Source organism: Lepisma saccharinum, chromosome 21, assembly GCF_977018435.1.
Source record: "Lepisma saccharinum chromosome 21, izLepSacc3.1, whole genome shotgun sequence".
NCBI lineage: Eukaryota > Metazoa > Arthropoda > Insecta > Zygentoma > Lepismatidae > Lepisma > Lepisma saccharinum.
In genome coordinates this window covers 52,235,573-52,250,385 of record NC_139249.1, presented here as the reverse complement: position 1 = coordinate 52,250,385, position 14,813 = coordinate 52,235,573, and the positions used below count along the sequence as shown (strand labels likewise).

The window sequence follows — 14,813 nt, the reverse complement described above, 5'->3', positions numbered from 1 at the left end:
GCGATTTCTTTCTTGTACCCAGCGCACATAGACTGAACGCTTAGCAGTTGTTGTCACCTATACAACGTATTTGACATTTGATTAATAACTGAATTTTGTACCACAATTGGTTGTGCGTTGTAATCAAGGGATGCCGGGTTTGATACACGGTGGAGTCACAATGTGGTTTATATTCCACTTTAAACTGTAGGTTCAGTCCCGATTAGCCTATATGTGCATAAAGTGGACTTAAAAATGGATGTCAATCTAAAATTGTACATCTCAGTCTTTGTCATTTATGCTAATTATTATAAGAGCATTGCAGGAATATGATAACTTCAATCTGAAGGATTTTTTTTAGAGAGTAAGCAACACTATTAGGGGAAAAATATACCTCGACTTCTATCCGTGAAAAATACCTTGTTTGCCTTTCCACGGAAAAAATCTCCCAGTCGTCCATATATGTCATTTGCCTTCCTTGAACAAGCTGTTCTTTTCAAATTTCCAAACGTCGTTGTTGTGCCACAATCAGGCAAAAATGAAGGAAGTCGCTAGTATTCTTCAGTTTCATTAGCATATTATCATAGATGCCTACTAAAAGTTAATTGCTATTTGATTTAGGGACTAAAACATGTATGCATGTTTAATGGTTTTTTTTTTATTATTGTCAACGTCGCACCCTCTAAATTGCATTCCGCACCCCCTCAGCACCCCTAGATGATTAATCCTGGTGCCGCCGATGGGTAGCTGGGAGAGTGTTCATGGTGCCAATGAGAAGAGGGGAGGAGGGTGCTTGAGTAAATTTCCAAAACTATCGGGATACTATGGGCTCCCACCAGGGACGTATCTAGAAATATATTTCGGGGGAGGGGTCCAAACCAAATGTCTCATAATAATAATAATAATAATGTTAAATTAAAATAATTATAAATTATGAATTAATTGGTGTTGATTGATTGATTTGGTGTTTTAAGTACACTTTATGCACAGTAAGGCTAATCGGGACTGGACATACAGTTTAAATTGGGATCCGAACTACTATGCTTTTCAACTGGGTATCGAACCCGGGACCCCTTTGATTACAAGGCGACGACGCAACAACTGCGCCATCGGGGAGGACCTATTAAATTAATTTAATTAATTAATATTTTTATGACATGAATAGGTAAAAAGACGGTATAAGAATTGTGATATAACATTAAGTACTACAGTCTCACCACCCTTGCTGCCGGCGCGGGGACCGCCTTTATGACAGTGAGTGACCCTCTGTTGACACGTTTACCTCCGAAGGAACTCGCCGTTAAACAACCAATTAGGCCTACTGCTTGGGCAAGAAGTGGCAAAATTTATATTCCCCCTCCCCAAAGCAGCCAGCAGGGAAACAGGATTTTGTAAAAATAACTCTTCTGCGCTGTGATTGCACGCCGGTTGGTAAGGCGGCTCCATTACAATTATCTAGCTTGCGTGTAGTTATGGTCTGCAAAATTTATTTTAAAAAAATACATCGGCCCTGACAAGTAAGTTAATGTAAAATAGGTAAAAAATTGAATATTTATTAAATATAAGGAAAGGATGTTAGAAAAATGAAGTTCCTGGTAATATTTTATGTATACTATTATAAGTAGTGATAAATGTTACATAAATATTCTTTGGTACTGCCATTCATATACGTATGATCCGCCGGTCCCATGGCGGAGTGGTTAGCACATCGCGCTACGACGCCAGGGGTGCGGGGTTCGAATCCCGGCATGGCTGTTCGTGAGTGTCGATTCATCAATTTCATCATATCATCACTCATCCCCATTTTGGCAATTAGCCAAAAGCGAAACAAAATCAATCAATCAATCAATCGTATGATTCCAATTCAATCCTTAACCTTCGATAAGTTTGGCGGAATAAATAACCCTCGATGAAACAAGCATATTTTCATTATATTTTAGTTATTTTATTATTTCATTTTCATTATTTAATTTTCGTATTTAGTAAGTCTTTCGGGGGTGCAAGCTGTCAGGTCAGGGATTCTCGCGGTGGGAGCATAATATGTATATATATATATATATATATATATATATATATATATATATATATATATATTCTCTGCAAACTTACAAGAAGATTAATTTAAATTTAATTCGGCGTCAGTACTTTCAGAGAGCGCCCAAAAGGCAAAGGGTGCATCACTAAGAAATGGGGTGGAAAAGTCGTACAATCAATATCAAGTGAATGGTGAGACAATTAAAAACTCTTACTTTTTCATATAAAATATTGTTACAAAATATGAGCCATGAAAATGATCTACCGTTATCTTTAAGAAAAATAATAAAGGCTTTCAGGAGAGATCACTCCCAGTTTCCTGTTGTCCCATCCTTCGATCCGCCCCTGTACATTGCCAGCATGAAAAGTTTGAGGGCAGTTATTTCGAAACTGGCAATAATACTAATACTAGTCAATATTGTCACAAGGAGCTGCGACCTTCCCTTCTTTTCTTCCCTCCTTTGCCTCTGGGCTTGTGGTGCCCCTTTTCCTTCCCCCGTAGCATTTGCCTAATCATCACTCATCCTCATTGTCCTAAAGTGGCAGAAAAGCGACGTAAAATAACGAATAGTTATCCGCAGACTTCTTGTTTAGAAGTAGGTGCTATATTTCACTTCACTACTTTTTCAAGTCATTTATCCGATGTTTGATTTAGGAGTGAAGGAACAAATGCGGATGGTTATGATGACACCCACGCCTCCCCGCATAGCGAATAATTCATAGTAACATTTACTCGATACGGTTTACTCCATGCGACTTCCAAATAATGGCTGTAGAAAAATAATAATCATAATACGAATTTCATACCAAAGCTCTAAATATCCCTCACCGAAATTTAAAGTTCGACGCCCTCTAGAATTTCCGTGATAATCTAACATTTAGCATTGGCAGTTTTATAGCGTCCCCCGGGGGAAAAAAAAAACTTTCCTGAACTCCCCACAATAATTCGCTTGACAATTTTAAACTCAATAAGAAATGGGCACTTCCCTCGCCCCAAAATAATACTTGTTACCCGTCCCTTAGCAGTATACGAAGTGATTATTGCATGTTAACGAAGTTCAACTTCTGTCCAATGATGACATTTTTATTCTGTCAAATTTTGAACACAAGAAACGAAATGAAAATTCCCCCTCAAACCTGCTCGTGGGTACGCACCCCTGCAGCATACTCTTCAACAGAGGCGCAACCACGAATTTTTATTTCTGACATGATAGTGGCAAGTACCAGGATAAACGTGCCAATAATAATACTTTATTTATTTAAAGTACTGAGAACAGTTAAAAATAAAACCTTATACAGCACTATGTCACTATAATAATAATAATAACAAATTATTATTATTAGTAGTAGTAGTAGTAGTAGTATTTCCGTCCAAGGTTGAACCACTGCTCTTCAATATGAGAAAATAGTTTTTATAACTTAATCTGACACACTTCCACCATAAAACCAAACTTGACCACGTAAAAATTAAACTTGACCCAACGAAGCTTGTGATCATCTGAATACATTAGATATTACGTAATGTACTGTACTTACTCAGGCATGTAGCCATGAGGAGGGCTAAGTGGGCTGAAGCTCCACGCCCCCCGCAATTCTACAAATATCTAATTTAAATAGTGTATAGTGGTAATTAATTTTATTTCCTTAACAGGATTAAATATCTTGTATAGTAATTTGAAATATACTGAGAAAGTCATTTTCTGGGCTTCTATGCCCCCATACTACAGCTCATTGAATAGGGTTACCAGACGTCCGGATTTTCCCGGACATGTCCTACATTTTAGCCTTATGTCCGGCGTCCGGGAGAAATTTGAAAAATATCATAAATGTCCTAAATTTTGAGCGTCACATAATATTAATTAGGAAAATACGTGATTCAGTTAAAGTTAAATTATGCAAATTACAAGTCTATGGATTGCGCTTCCAAACTCAATAGGAAAATTTATTTTGATTCAGTCATTGCCCAAAAAGAAAAAAAAAGTTTATCCTGCTATTAAACAAACGGGAAAACGGAAGCGATAATGAACAAAGTTTTGGGGGACCACTTTCTGATAACGTCACTGTTCAATGCCTGAGCAGAATTTCTTGCCTTAGGGTTTATACTGATGGAACAAGGTGTTGCCCATTCTTACTCAATGTTCAATATAATTTGATTTCAAAGCAGGGGTTTAGAGAACAAAGTTATTCAGAGTGTCTGCCAGTCAAGAAAATCATGGAAGTCAAGAAAAAGTAAAGAAATCAACAAATAGGTGAAGAAGTCAATACAAAGGCAATAAATTATTCTTGTGGTCGAGAATTTTTGCTACCATAATGACTGATTGGTTGATTTAGTTTATTTTACTTCACTTTTTTCTGTCCCTTTGGCTAATCGCGAAGATGAGGATGAATGGTGGTAAGATAAGATGGATGAAGGAACAATCACAAACATATAGGGACAAGCGCCACAAGCCCCACATAAGATTATAGTGGCTGTAAGTCCAGATGCCAAAGCCTCGCTTGTCTGCCAAATACAGTTCAGGATGTATTAATACGAGAAAGCAGATCTAATTCTCTTCTTAAATTCAGCTTCAGTTTTCATCTTAACTGGCCCTTTGGTAGGGGTTTTCATTAAATAAATATTTATTTCCTTAATTACTAATTTCCAACTTTACCTAAGTAGGGGTCGAATAAATAAACGTTAAGAAAAACGGAAAATAGGTCTAGAAAAGTCCAGAAAAAGTCAAGAATTATGGATGTGTTATTTTCGTAGACACCCTGTTATTGAACTAAAAACTACCCAAAGTGAAACTTCTGGAACCATTTTAAATTACGGTAATTGCTGAATATTTGTTTGCCATTACAGGTCATAATTCAAATGTTGGGAGTTCTTTCATTACAATCAACACAACAGACTCACGAGAGAAATTATTTTTTCATAAAGTGTGTAAAATGTTTGGTACTGGTCCCTATAATTTCAGTTTGACTATCCACTCCAACATAAATATATTTTGACTAAACCTTGATAAAAATTGTCTCCTCTGAGAAGTATCACTTAAATCATGTAGTGAGAGGTGCGTTGATTAGTATGATTGCAAGTTTTGAACTTTAAAAATTCATTCAGAATTCATTTTTTTAAAACTGAAAAGTGTCATTTTTCAACTGCTTTCTAACGTGTTCTATAGAAATATATATTATTTATTGAGAATTGTTTTGTGTCCTACATTTTGACTTAATGTCCTACATTTTAGGACAGCATGTCCTACATTTCCCTTACAGCGATCTGGTAACCCTATCCTTGAATAACGTAGTGTGGAAAACGACCCAAGAAACTGGTTCCCGAGACGATGACAACATACACGTAGATGGCAGTGCGATCCGTACAGGTGCTAATTTTGTTATGAAAGTAATGCGGCTTAGTTAGTTACAATTATTGTGTAGATTTGTTTGTCTTGAAAGGCGGTAAGTGAATTGATGGAAACCGTTATATTTGTGTAGTGATTTGCAGTCACAAAATGGCATCAATTTACACAGAAAAGTAACATAAATACGTTTTATGTGCAACGCAACACGAGCAGCAACATCGCAATGTGAGGCTGGACGTCGAACGTTGGATTGTGTACACAAGTTTATTTTTGTATGCTAATAAAATTTATCTTTTTGTTTGGGAACACTAAATATACAAATACCCTTTTCTTTACTTGAACGATATCTATCCACTAGATCAACTAGGCACAAAACAGTGCAGATCATATCTTCGAGACATGGTGAAAATATAACTCAACCAACGCGTTGTTTACATTTTTCCAGTAAGCGGGAAACGAAAAGTGTCATATTTTACGCTTGCGAGTTTATGGGCGGTAAGTTACACAACACGCGAGTGGATATAAAGCAGATCTTTGAAAAATAAGCGAGTATTGTCTGTGTGAATTTCCATAAAAATAATGTTTGTGACAATGACAATATTAATGAACCTTTCAGGATAATGCATACGCAATATTAATTCTCGCGGCAATTGTCATATTACGAGTTACGAGTAACAATCCATACCTATGTTTTCTTACGTATTGTTAATAAAAAACTCAAGGACAGGTCATGATCGACGGTTCAGAATGTTCATTAATATTTTCGCGACTACTGTACCAAATATCATAACAATTTTCTGATACAAAGAAATGTTACAAGGAAAAGAATCAGACGTTGCAGCAGGGGCGGCGCCAGAAATTTTCGACCGGGTGGGCAAAAGTTCCATATTGATAGATTAGGGTGGGCAGTATAAATTTAAGACCACATAATATATGTGCACGTATGACGTATATATACACCCCCCTCTCTCTTACACTCCCGATTTTCCTCTTACTTCTTTTCCCTTTCCTTGTTTTCCTCTTTATTCTTTTCTAATCTATTTTCGCATCTTGTTCCATTTCCTTTCGCGTTGTCTCTGTTGGACACAATTAATTCAACGAAGTGTTTATCCATGCGCAGCCATTCATTCACTGTCATATTCTTTTATGCATTTTAATATAATGCAATAAATGTGAATTACGTTTAAGCTTGTGTTGCATGACATTTTGCCCTTCGAGAACAAAAAAAATAAAAATAGAAGACACATACTTGATTATATGTATTCGGCAACAGTGATAGAAAGTGCGAAGATAGACAATTGTGATGTTTCTCGTAATTTAAATGCATGCTCCTGAGCATAGTATTTTCATCGTATGAGTTTTTGACTGAAAGAGTTTTCTTACTCTTTGGGGTCATTTTTCTTAGCTTTCAAGGTTTGTAAAAGTGACAAATCTATCTGAATGTTTGCAGTAAAAGTGGCAAAGTGTGCCGGGGGGGACTGTATCCCCCACCTCCCGCTCCCCCTAATCGCCGCCACTGAATGTTTGGATTAAAATTAACGTCTTATTAGGAATGATTTAAAACACACACGGATAACCAATTCTTTGTTCATTATCCATGAAGTATTCCTAGGCTAATGAAAGGCCATTTTGACAAAATATCACCCATAAGAAATAAACAGGTAAGATTGAAAAATCTGTTCAGAATTGAAGAGATTAATACCTAAGATGATATTAGTTTTCTGAACTAAGTCATGTTACTCATGCGGGAGAAGCAATACACGTATGGTTACATGAACATCTTTTTTGAGGTAACAAAATGATTTCGGACGCAAGGATTTCATCGAAGTTGATCACCGTACCAGGAATAATCCATCTATTTTTCATAGATGACTTGGGTTGTATGGCATGAACATTTCGAACACACTAGAATGTCAACCTCTGTCCTGTACAGCATACCCTGCAAACTTTATTCTTGCAGGGCAACGAGTCCCTGGCGCCTGGAACCACAGTCGAAGTAATAATTTATGCACCTTCGTCATTTTCCTCTAATGACCATTGAACCTTATCGTCGTCATTATCAAAATTAGCAGAAAGATGACTTAAAATAAAACAAATCATCCACAACTTACTCTTTCAAAAATGGAGTTTCATTAGTACATACCACTTCGAAAGTTGAGGTGGTCTACTAATGAAACACATTGCACAGTGTTCATTATTAGATCAAGGCAGCTAATTCCGTGAACAATGAAGTTGTTTTCCGAAGTCTCAAATATTTGTCTCAGGCAATACACGCCCTTAAAATAGACGCATCTCCTGTGGTGGTAAAATGACGTTTGTGGCCTAACGTTGTCGCATTATAATGAAGAGGTCGTGTGTTCACCAACCCCCTCCTCTGGTGGAAGCACAATACACACTGGTCCGGACTACACGTTAAACTGTAGGATTAGTCCCGATTAGCCTATCTGAGCATAAAAGTGGGCTTAAAAACAAACTCACAAAAACGTCTTCTGGATATTTCGTGACATAACTTTTTTCTTTATTTCAGCTGCATCTACAGATTCTGTCGACATTTTCGGCTGATTCATGTGGCAAAATTCATGTGTCGAACGAGGATTTCTAAATATGATAAGCCACTCAATAGCAATTAAATAATTCTGCAGCTTTTTCCATACATAACTGGTTTATCAAAATTTTATCACTTCGGTATTGAAGTGATTATTGTGATTACTTCTTATTAATAGAACGAATATAAAGTTGATATTTCACATACCATATTACGTAGTATTTGAAGATGACAGGTATATAAAAATTGTAATGAAATAAAGAAAGGGACACTTCTGGAATTTCAATGCAGAGCTAATTTCATTTAGGTCCATCTCAACGTTATCCCTCCATCTTCATTTTGGCCTTCCTACTGGTCTCTTACCATCAGGTTTCCCAACAAGAATCCTGTAAACTCTTCTTTTCTCTCCCATTCGTGTCACATGACTTTCCCATCTAAGTCTTCTTGATTATTTTTTTCTAATAATAATTAAAAAGTCGAAATAATTTATTGTGTTGCTGGAGGAAGTAACGCTAAGATGATGTTTTTATTTGTTTATTTGAAGATTATTTTAATCATACTCAGGCCGCGATTTATGTACGTATGTGGAGGCCCGGAGCTTACAGCACCAAGACCTCACTCCAATCCCCTCTACATAGTTTCAGTTATAACTTCTCGCCAAGTTACATAGTGTGGTTTGTTATTATATTTTCTAACACATCCGAAGTACCTATTTTTTAAATTATGTGGTACTTTTCAAAGCAGTCTTTCCCAGTGAAGGCCTGGAGCTGCAGTCCTCAAGTTTACCCTAAATTCTGATCTAATCTTGATCATACCCTGCATAATTTTGAGCCTCCTAAACCTACTAGCTGCATTTAATTATAGAAGTATTAATTTGATTACAGTTATTTTTCAATAGCTCTTTTACTTTCTAATGGCAAAATTGGGCCATTTATGGGTTGATAATATATGAACATTTCTAGCATAGATCATATTCACAGGTAAACTATACATGTTATAAACACCAGAATACACTTATTTATTGAGTCATTCACATATCCCCAAGTGTACTTATTTAATTTGATTGGGTGGGCAATCTTGGGGGCACAGGAATTTTTGGGTGGGCGCTTGCCCACCCGTGCCCACCCCTGTCGCCGTCCCTGCGTTGCAGCAAAAACTCCATTTACTTCCATTATAAGCAGACGAATGCCATGCACTGTACCGACACCAGCGCCTCTAGCGGTATCATTTCTGAGCAGCGATGCCAACCCTAGCATAATGGTGCTAAACCTAGCATAATTTAACCGTCTTTGGCACCTAGCTCCCTGTGTTTGGCATAACAGCCAAATCTAGCATAATCTACAACCGTCGGTAGAAGTTGAACTCAAAGGAAATTGCTCTGAAGAAGTAAAAATAAAAACAACTGCACATCTCTATTTCAGGAGTGGACATGTTTCAAACAAAAGAGAGCAAACCGTCCCATACCAACATCTTTCATCTCTTCCGCATCTTCCTACCATAAAATCGAAGGGGTGGAGGCGGCCCACTCTCAAAAGTTTGTCCTTTCTCATTACCGACACAAGGGGTCAGCCATTTGCCGTGCCTGTATTTTCGCGAGGAATGTTTGACAGGAAATAGACAGTTGGATTGACAAAGAGGGACGTCGTTAGGGGGAGGCCCGCGGGGGCACTGGCCGCCGCAAACGTCCACGTGGCCCCGGCAAATGTTTCTGTATTTTACTGGAAATTTTAATTTGATGGCAAATATTACAAAATTGTTCTTCAGTAAGTTTTGTTTACAGTTTGAAACACTGCTCCCAAATTTCCCGCGCCATGCTTGCCTGTCGAAAACAAATGCAACGCAGGTGCTGCCGCTAATGATTTTATAGCCCGTCCTGTTAAGGGAATTCGGAGGTCTTTTGAAAATGTACTTTTCCTCCCTGACAGGTCAAAATTCGGGCGGATTGACTGGTAAGCGGTGACAGATGTCCCTCGGGATCGACGTTACTCCTTCCGGAGCTCTTTGGAAACAATTTTCATTCCTGTCTCAGATTACGGAGACAGTCATAGTGTGGTGAGTCTGATAGAAGGTTCAAGATAAAACTTCAGGGGGAGGGAGCTTTCCGCTAACACATAGCTATAATGAAGATTAAGCCACCCTTCTTTTATGGAAGATAACGAGGTATGTACTAAATTATTAACAATGATCTACACGCTTTAGATACATTAGCTTTTTCAAATTCTAAAGCGCTTTCTGTTATCATTTGTATAATTACTCAAGGAAGATGGCGGAGTGATTAGCACATCGCGCTACGACGCCAGGGGTCCTGCGTTCGAATCCTGGCCTGAGCATGGATGTTTGTGAGTGTCCATTCATCAATATCATCACTCATCATCATCTTCACAAATTAGCCAAAAGTGGCACAAAAAGCGAAGTAAAATAAATAAAGTCAATCAATTATTACTCTTAGAAGGGGAAATCTTCTTCCCATGGGGTAGTGTACTCAACTTGTGCAATTTCGAGAGAACGTTTCCTAGCTCCATTTCTAGGTTGGTTATTTTTCGTTGTTTTTTGTTAATCGCGGCGGTGAGGATGAATGATGAACTGAAGAAATGGTGATGGGACAAGCATGGTACACCCATGCCTGACCAGAGTTAGAGCTTGGGGCATCTGGTTTCATAGCGTATTATGCTTACACGTCGGAAGCGGAATTTTGTAATAAACTGTAAAAGTAGGCTGAAGGAAAGTAGCATCGCTGGGTGCATAAAAAGCCACGTTCGACTCACGCATAAAAATAAAATTAACCAATAACTGTGCGAAATCTGTTATATCCAGTGCCATCAAATATTTAGTTCTACAATTTGTTATCCAACGTCATCATTCTTGAAGTTCACAACCAGACAGGGACCTCCTCCAAGGTTAGTGGGTAACACGATCACCTCGAAATAAAAGGTGCTAAGTTCGATTGTGGATTAAACTATATACATGAGATGCCCAGCAGAGGATTTATTGGAGTTGAATTCACATATTACAGATCCATCTCCGCATTTGAAACCCTAGCATGTGGACTTACAGCCAGTGTAATCCTATGACGGGTTCTGTCTTGTTTTGTCAATGTTCCTTCGTGATTGTCCTTTCATCTTATCATCATTCGTCCTCAACGCCGCGATTACAGCCAGTTTTTGAGAACTACATATTATCGTAGGAATAAAAGGAGAGGATAACAATGAAGCAAAAGCAGAAAATGTATCCACAATTTCCAAGTTCTTCTCTGCAATATGCTGAATTTCACATTTCTTCTTCATAATATTATTATTTTCTTTGAATAAAGCATTTTCCATATCAGCAATTTCATCTAGCTACTATTCATCATATTCGTTGCGATTAACCGAATGTAAATAAAGTGACGCAAATATAAGAAAAATACAATAAAATACCAAAACAATCAAGTCAACACTTGTGCCATCAAGTGCATACATGTATTTTCATCATGTTGGGTGCCTATTTGCCAGCCGTTTCAAAAGTTTTTAGCGTCTATAAATCTACAGCCCTGCTCATTACTCTAAGAAACAGCAGTACTACATGCTTTGTAGTACTGAAGTATGAGATACTCGGATGGCAGTTTTATTTTGATGTCAGAAAACCCCTCCCGCGGTCGTAAACACAAAAGGGCGGAAAAGAGCCCAGTGGACCTTCTGGCTTCTGGCCCTGATTGTCGACGGCAGAGAGAATGGGATGTATCCCATTCTCTTTGGCCGACAGTGTGTCCGTTTCATTTCATCCTTCCTCAATTTGGTCACACCCTAAATGCAAGTGTGCGGGGTGGTACACCCTCAAATTTGTCTCTGTCAGCTTGAACACAATAGAATCACGAATGTACTTTTTCCAGAAATAGTTTATGACGGGAAATCGGTAGAAACTTTGTTTCACAAATAAAATAAATATGCCGCTGTTCAGTGTCGGTCTGTCAGAGAATTTGAACTTGTAACCTTAGAGAGAAAAAAGAAGTGGCAAATTCAAACCCCCATTAGCCGCCCCCGTGACGGAGCGGTTAGCACATCGCGCTACGACGCCAGGGGTCCCGAGTTCGAATTCTGGTCTGAGCATGGGTGTTTGTTGAGTGTCTATTCATCAATTTCATCATATCACCACTCATACTGATCTTCGCAATTAGCCAGAAGTAACAGAAAAGCGAAGTAAAATCAATCAATCTAGCAAAACCCCATTACTGGCCTCGACGATGGCGCAGTGGTAACGTCGCCGCTTGTAATCAAGGGTTTCCAACTCAATCAAGCAAGCCACGATCATTATTTTTTATACAATTTTAACCCCCTAGAGTGTATTATCCAGTTTTACAATTCTACCCTCCCCCCCCCCTCCTTCCCCCGCCGGAAGAAACATCCTGCGTACGATGGTGAATGGCGTGCATGTGTATATGAGAGTTGATTTTTAATTTAACGTGTGTCTGTCTCTCATTCTCTCTATCTCACTCTCATATATATATATATACACATACATACCCACATACATACATAATGTTGGTTGTTGTTAATTTTCTTAATGATTTGATCGATATTTTTCTGACATTTGGGCCCCCCCAAACCGATCAACCTAGCTACGTCCCTGTTGACAAATAAAGCTCATGTGCCGCCCTCCCTTGTCTGCAAATTTTGACCATCTTTGCTTTCAGCTTGTGTTCGGTCCGGTCGGCATCTTACCATATCGGAAGCCGTCTCCCGTGGCGAAAAAAGTGTTGTTCGTTTGTGTGATTTTAATTCTTCGTGCGCGCGTGTTTGTGTATTTTTTTGGCCGATATCTGTGAATGTTTTTTTTTCTGCCTTTTTGAAAAATTTGTTTGTAAAATATATTTGGAACAATTTCGAAAAATGAGTACTAATAGCAAAACAAGTAACTGTGAAACTCCCGAAAAAAAAAAAAGACCGTGGGGATTTAAACATGCTCAGAAATGTAGAAAGGAGTGGGAAAGAGGCTGTTCTTGTTTGTTCGTTTGGTAACTTTTTCCTTTCCTTTTTTTTTTTAAAAAAAAAATGTTAATTTACATAGAAATGCATTGTATGAGCATTTGAAAGTTGTTAAAAAAAATAACATAAAAGTGTGTGTGTGTGTATAGCGGGGTGTTGGAGGTGGAAATGCGTTAATATGTCTTTCCATATAATGCAAAAAAAAAAAAAAAAAAAAAAAAAATGCAGTACGCATAGAAAATATATTTGTGAATTATACACCCCCCGCCCTCCCGGCAGTAATTGAAAAGTAACGATCTTAGGGTGGGATACAATATAACATCTGAAAATAGTAATAAAATATATTGTTAATAATGAATAATAATAATAAAAACCTAGCATAATTCGGTGGCGTTCTAGCATAATTTCACAGTTGGAACAGCACTTTTCGTAGCTGAGGGGTTGGCAACGATGTTTCTGAGTGGAACCTGCCAGAGAAGCCAGAACCGTCCGTTATCCACACTACATTATTCAAGGCACTGTACCCATACTTCGCCATGGCGGCTAGATGAGCCCCTCCCGAAATAAAGTAAAATAAATAAACTACAGGCCTGTACTTACTTGCGACTAGAACCTTTTTGCGCAAAAAATGTGGAGTAGAAGAGTGGCTCAAACACGCAAGGATTCTATTTGTGCGAGAAAATAAATGAACACCTTATTCCTAGACAATTCCGAGACACTGTGCCACGACTCCGCTACTGCGCTCTCTCATTCGCTACGACTACGAGCGGTGCGAAAGCGTTCTCTGGTCGTCAGTGTTGCCAGAATCTTGTGTAGAGCACAATTTACCTTTACAAGAAGCTAAATTTTCCCTCTTAGCCAAAATTTCCCCTTCATCTAACGAAACAACTGTAATAATAACAACAACAATGATTGCAGCAGCAACCGTAGTAGTATTTTCGTTGGCCCATGTTCGTATACATGAAAAATGCTAACTTCATAATGTATTCTCATCGTCGCTATTAACTGAGGATGTAGAATCGCGACGTAAGATAAATACAAATGGAAATAGATATAATAGGCTTATACTCAAAGAAGTGGAATTAGAAAGTAACTGTTTCAATTAGGTTATTTTACGACGCTTTTATGACACTTTTGGAATCGTGGCGATAAGGATGAATAGTGCGATGGTTCATGAGACAGACATAAACAGTCATGGACGACGGAATCAATCTTACAGAGCAGGCCCGTACCCTGGATTTTTTTTAGGGAGAGGCCAGATCCGAGTTTATATATATATACGCCAGTAGCGAAGCGTGGACTGACGAAGAAGGCAAGCGATTAGAGACAAATGTTTATATATACCTATAATCTATAATTGTTGATTCAAATTTTGCTTCCCACCCCCAATTCATATTAAGGTGGCGCTTCTGACTCGGGGGACATAAACATTAAAATCCCCATCCAAGAGAGACACGTACATGGACGATATACTCACCACAATAAAAATCCAAACTCCTGTTAAGTGTCGCACAAAGCCTCCATGAAATAATTCTTTAAAGTCAGGTAAATCGGACGTTGCTCCCCTCGCTTCCACGATTTTCATTTCTGCACTTTTCTCCCTCGAGATAAACGAAGCAGATATAAATTGCTAAATAATACACTCACCTCTTTGGGTTCCCCGATGGCGTAGTTGTAATGTCGCCTTGTAGTCAAGGGGTACCGGGTTCAATACCCGGTTGAGGCACATTCAACCGTAGTTCGTATCCCACATTAAACTGTAGGCCCAGTCCTGATTAACCTATCTGTGCAAAAAGTGAACTTAATAACCCAACTCAAACAAACAGTAAAGCACCCGTATCAACCGCTCCCAAATTCATGTTCGTTTCGATTAATTCAGAACACAAACACCAGCAACACTCACTCACTTCCTCACAGATTCTTTCCCCAACTACAAAACTTCCAAACAAGATC

The 14,813-nt window shown here is 38.3% G+C and overlaps 1 long non-coding RNA gene across 1 annotated transcript in view; it reads right to left on the bottom strand.

Moving 5' to 3' along the window:
- LOC146004247 (uncharacterized) overlaps positions 1–13,639 on the bottom strand; it is a 39,232-nt gene extending 25,593 nt beyond the window's left edge. Inside the window, exon 1 of the long non-coding RNA XR_014443905.1 lies at positions 13,461–13,639. This is a non-coding gene — a long non-coding RNA (uncharacterized LOC146004247). The remainder of the gene's footprint in view (positions 1–13,460) is intronic.
- Between the last annotated feature and the right edge of the window lie 1,174 nt (positions 13,640–14,813).